Here is a 6,178-nt window from a genome sequence, read left to right on the forward strand (position 1 = left end):
TGTAGGAGGAGCTCAGGTACAGATTTAAAACGCCAAGTGAATAAATTCTTAGTGAAACGGAACTGAGAACTCCTTCCTCTCTACCAGGACCTCAGCTGAACTTGCACTTGATTTTAGTTACCTTCTTTTTGAAGAGGTTTGCTGTTGAATTGAGGTGGTGTGATTTGACACTTTTTTTCCCCCACAGTGGTCACAAATTGTCAATCAACAAAGCCAAATACTAACCACATTCTAATATAGCTTGTCACCAGTAATATGGTTTTAAAGGCACACGGTGATCCTTTTCCCCTGCTAACTCCATGGTAAGTAAAAAGCAAAAGAAGCAATAGTATCAGAAAAGGCAAAATTATCGAGGCTTTAAAATGCTTGAAGAAAGCTAATCCCTTCAGAGTGGTAGATGAAGAGGAATGGCAGTGGCGATAAAAGGTGTTTCCACTTGATAATGTGGTTCCTTACTGCTTTGAAGAAATGGAGAAAAATTGGTATTTTTGTCAGGGCTGCTAGCCAGATCGGCCTAGGAAGTCTAATGAGTCAAGTGGGAGCCGTTACTGGTGTTGGTTGATCCAGTTCTATAATGATGACACTGGAATAATAAGTTTTTCATCTGTATGGCACCTTTCTTAAGTCTGTCTTACAGTGGCTTGAGAAGATGAGGAAAGTAAATAATGTTTGTGTCAGCATTAAGCTTTGACCTCTTGGTGACTACACTAATGTTCCTGTACTCCTTAAAGCTATGGAGAAATCGGAAGTTCTTCAGAAACTTCAGAACTGGTGGTGCATTTCAAAACTGAGTGTTGGGTGTAAATTTTGCAGGCAGGAATAAAAATAAAAGTTCGACGTGGATCTAGTACAATTATTCGTAGCTGTGTAAATGGAATAGTTAGAAAGCAGCACTTTCTTTGGGAAGAGTGAAAAGGTTTCTTGTATCAGCCTGATTTGGCAGTCCCAGGGCAAAAGAATGGGAGAGACTCTGTATTCATTTTGATTATATGAATTGACCTAGTTTCAAGTTGGAAAAAGCTAATAGTGTGAAGATGGCTTTACAGCAATACTTAAATGCCACCTGGATGGCTGCTGGCTTCATTTTATAAAGTAATTTGATCAGTCATCCCTTACTTGCTTTCATTCTCTCTGCCTAAATTAAACCAGCTTAGGCAAGTTTATGCATACTCAAAATCATCCTAGATTATTGAGGCAGTTTTGCGTAGAATTTTTTTCAGTCCATTTGTTTCTCTGGAAGTAGTCTGGAGAATATTGAATTTCCTTTTGGAGAAAGCACATCAGATTCTGTAGAAGTGTTCATGTGAATCTTTCAGGTACTGGCTTTCCCTTAATGTAGCAGAAAACCACCACTTTGCTGTAGGCAAATGAGTAAAATCACTTACAGCAACTGTTGTTCAAGCAACTCCAGTTGCAGGTTTTTAAGTCTTCTCTTATTTTTTTATAACAGAAGCTTTAAGATGGGATGCTGGTTGGATACCGTTCCGTCTATTGCCTGTTCAGGTGTGGACATAATATCCCTCTTGTGAGCTGCCATTCTCACCAGGTTCCTGGGTAAATTGGGAACTTCAGGAGCAAACTTGAAGTTCTGTAGAAATGTTGGACAATTTTGGGAGGGAGAGAAAGAGACGGAGAGGCTGTGGGGTCCTTGCAGGACTTTTGGATGCTTCTCTTGCCACCACTTTTATATTAAGCGTTCTTGTAGGTTTAAGTGTAATTTCTCTTTAATTGGGCTGACATTAGGTAATATCTATGTCAATGCTCTGTTCCAGTCTGTACAGATACTCCTGAATCGTAGTTTGCCAGGAGATGGCAGCGAGTTACCAGTTTGCACAGCGTGGCCAGCAGACAGAACAGCCAAGCGCCAGGGTGCCCCTGTGAGGTCAGGTGCGTGTAGGGTGCCCTGCGGTGTTCAGGAGGCCCTGACAGACCTGGAACGTGCCCGTGTCCAGGAGCGACTTTCCCACACGCCAGTGCGGATGAGTAAGAAGCACAAACTCTGTGCTGATTTCTGAGAGCCCCAAGCGTACTTGTGCATTCGTGTAAAGCACCACCACGGCAACGAAAATAAAGACACTGAAAAAAACTGTTGAGTGTGACATGGATCATATATTTTTAGAGGGCCCATACATCCAATATTAATACCAAATATCTTTAAAAAGAAATGTGGCTATCTAATCACATGCAGTGTTAATGAATGTGCTTTCAACTGTAAGTGGCTATTTTGGTTAGCTGATAGACATGTAGAACACCAATGCTTCACTCCAGCAGTGGCTTCCTAAAAAGTCTAAGCTCACCAGAGGCAGTTAGGGCCTCGCCATTTGACTTTCCTTCGGTGTGTTGCTGCTCGTAACATCTGCAAGGCCGTGGCAGAGACTGCAGGACAGATGTTCCATCGGAGAGTCCCACATTGCCACTCCTCAGGGAATCAAAGATCTCGAGTAAACTGGTTCTCTCTCTGGAGCAGGCCCACAGTAAAGGTGTATTTCAGAGGGCTATTGTTTATGAATAACAGGTGTATTTTTGAGATAAACCATAGAGCAGATGAAGACTGAGGCATAAGATGGACTCCTTGTTAAACTGTGGAAATCCAAAATACACAGAAAACCTTGGTGACTGGGTATGTCCTAAGGTACTTCAGTTACAGCTCGTCTCAGCAATTGGTTGCAAGACAGGTCTGTAGAAAACCCTGTCTTGTTAGTGTTTGTGGAATGATTTAAGTGTTCATAAAGTCAGGTGTCCTGAGCTGCAAGATGCTTGCCAAGGACCTCGCTAACGTTGCCAACTGCAATTCTGGCTTGCAGACTTTGTGACTGCCTCACATGTGGGGCATCATCAGCTCATGTTTTGACTTATTTTTCAACACGTTTCTTTTTTCTCAGCAAAACAGAAGATTTGGCCTTTGGACATGGCATCCTACAGTCTTAACCGGTGCTTTGACTGAACCTCCAATGGATTTATATGAATCCAGTGACTCCCATAGCTTGAAAGGGCATACCGATGTTTATGGTTTGGAAACCGATTGTAAGGAATAATACTACGGCAAGTCTTCAGGTTTTCCTCTTGTGTGGTGGTGATTTTTTTTTTTCTTATTCTTTCCTCTTGCATAGGTTAGGGATAGGGAATTTCATCTCAATTTTTTCCAGTGTGCAATGAAAGTGTACAGTTTCTCAGTTATGAACTGGCAGGGAAGCAGGTATCTGCCTGGAGGAAATCAAGGGTAAGAAAGAGAGTTATTTTTACTTTTACCTCCTTTAATTGCAGTTACAAAGCTTGAACTTCATTACTCGCCTGTTTGAAATTTACCTGATGTAGATTCTTCCTTAAGTGAAAATACATCAGTGCACAAGGAAGAGGGTATGTGGCCTGGTTGATTGCAACACTTGAGTATACCTGATCTATAGGATAAATCTATGATTAAGACAACTAGATCACGTTCAAAAAAAAAAAAAAGGAATACTAATTTTCTTTCATACCAACTTTAGTCTAGCCAAGTCAAATAAATTACTCTAGGAACAATTCTTCCTATTTTGACTTACTTAGCAAACAGTGCAGACCATGAGGTCAAGCTTCATTATTATTTTAGTATTTATATCGATTGACACATTAATATGGTTGAAATGGTACAACTCTATCTTACTGTTAGTGAAAAATGTGGAAGGTTTCTTTCAGTAAGAGCGAGCAGTGATAATGAAGTGTAAGTAATAATAGTGAATGATACCGAGAAGCAATTTAACTGTTGGATGTAAAGTTTTATAGACCTGAAGAATGTTTTGTGGACATTAGAACTTGCTTTTCTTCCAATTATATCAATGTATAGTGTGTTATTTTTCACTGCAGACCTTGCCTTGCTTGCTTTCAATTTATTTATTTATTGATGAAATTGTATAGCTTAAAATCGCATTCTAGGTCAAATCAGTTAAAACTGATAATAAACTGTAAGTAGGCAAGCTTGTACTGTATATCATATGTATTATTGTGCATATTATGTCACTAATATTTTTTCTTCTATTAGTGAGAACCATTTTTGTAATTAGCAAGGACAACACTAGTACAAAAATTGCGAAACAGTTGCACTGGGAAGATGAAAGTGGTTTGCTTCCTCCTGATTTCAAAGCCTATCGCCACTAGGTTTGGCCCAGCAAGTTCTCTGGTTCCCTACTGTCTTGCTGTGCCTTCCAGAGCCATATGGTCCCTTAGATCCTTCATCTGTCTCCGTGGCTGTGGTGTTTGATATGGCATGTTGCCTTGGGTAAGCTTCTGTCTTCTCGGGCTGTTTTTCTGGCAGAAGAGGGGTTTAATTGCACCTTCTGCTAATCTAATGATGTTTGGCACACTTTTGAGCTTTAAGTTGTTCTTTAACTACCCACAGATCAAAAGTCTGGCTAACAACAGCTGTTAACACCTGTTTTCCAGCATAATAGTAAATATATTTAATTTCAAAGAACAAACATCCGTTCTCTGCAAGGTCAACTTTTTATACTTGTGTCTTAGTAACTTTCCCAGTATGCTACCTGTCCTGCACCTGCAACGTACAGGTTTTCATCCCTTGAATGTCTTCCTACTTTTCCTGTGAACTGTAAAAAAGTTATATGCGGAGGAAAGCAAGGAAGAGAGCCCCCCCCCCAAAAATACGAATAATATCATGTTATGGTTGCAGACATGATAAATGAACTGAATTTCACCTCAGTAGTTTTACTCTAATAATTTCCTTAAAACTTGGAAAGGTTGTACCTAGGTGCTTGTTTTCCTCTTGTCCTAATTGAGTGTGTTTGTGGCTGCAACCTGTAACACTGGTATGACCCGTCCAGTAGCAGGGTGGGTCATAAGAAAGAGTAGAGCACGGGGACTTGATACGTAGTAGGTGAGTTTTACTTTCAGTGAGTTTTACCTTCTTATTCCCTTCAGCTGTTGGGGTATTAATAGAGCATCTCCTACCCGGTGTCTCGAAGCTTGATGATGCTTGCGGGAAGGAGGATCTGGGGAGGCAGAATACAGTTCTGAGTTGGCTAAATTAGCTGACACATCAAAAAAATCTAGCAGCAAGGGACTGAATCATGTTTATAAAGGGCTGAGGCTGTTGTCTAGCTTGATTTAATAGTTAGGAGTTGCACGGATTTCAAGCCAGTAACATCGGACTAGGTTGAAAGCTGGCTTTTACCCTCCTCTTAGGCTTGTTGAGTAGCCTCCAGTGTCTGCTATTGATATTTCTTTTAAGTCCAGATGGATGAATTTCTGGAGAGAATGTTTTAGTAAACACTGCAAGTAAACCATTGTGTAACCCTTTCTGTTTTAATGATGTTACTCTCTTTTAAGGAGACACTGCTTGCTTATTCCAAGTATTTTTCTGTGCCATAGTTCAATGTTGTTGCTCCTGCTGAGAGAACAAAAGGTACTTCACTGGAACTGCCCCTGGTCATGGCTAGTTGAAGCGGTGGCCTCTCCCTTTCCTGATCTAGCAAACTGAGGCTTGACAGGGTTTCATTCGGTCATGCGTATCTACCCTTTAAGAAGCTGAAGTAGTGGAGCCAGTACCTGAAATAACCTCTCACCAGCAATGAGAGGTCTTCTTCATAGTTCATAATACACATTGTCCTGCTCTTCCTGCTTTTTATTTGGAACGTTGATGTTCTTTGGACTAGTTGCATTGTCTAAAAACAAAAAACTACATCCTACAAAGCTTTTTGCTAAACTTGTGCGTCTTAGAGCCAAGCATTATTCTGATGGAGGTACGAACAGTGCTGTTCGCAGACCTGGTACTTGATTCTGACGTGACTCCATACGGACCCTAGACTTGTCTTCTGCAGTTGTACAGCCTTGGTGCTGATCAGCGCTGCTTAAGCCAAATAAATGCATAATAGGAAGGGTCCAAGACTGCTGCTGCCTCTCTGGCTCTAAAAGCAGGATTGTTTTCTTAGTACCTATAATATCTTTAAGTGAGGTACTCAGTGAAAAGATCAATTTGGAAAAAGCGAGCTCAGGCAACATCCCTTCTTCACTTCAATGAACTGAATGACATGCTCAAAGCCAGAGCAAGGCACTGGCCTTCCTGGTGGTGTGTGGAAGGCAGGTGGGGAACAAGCTTCTTCAGGCAAAAGCCAGAGCCCCCACCCTCTTGCAAGCTAGATTTAGCACAAGGAAGCATCTGAGTAAAACATTAAACTTTAAAGAACCAAAG

Source organism: Nipponia nippon, unplaced genomic scaffold (genome assembly GCF_047370975.1).
Source record: "Nipponia nippon isolate SJK-2023a ecotype South Korea unplaced genomic scaffold, ASM4737097v1 scaffold_11, whole genome shotgun sequence".
In the NCBI taxonomy this organism is placed as follows: Eukaryota; Metazoa; Chordata; class Aves; order Pelecaniformes; family Threskiornithidae; genus Nipponia; species Nipponia nippon.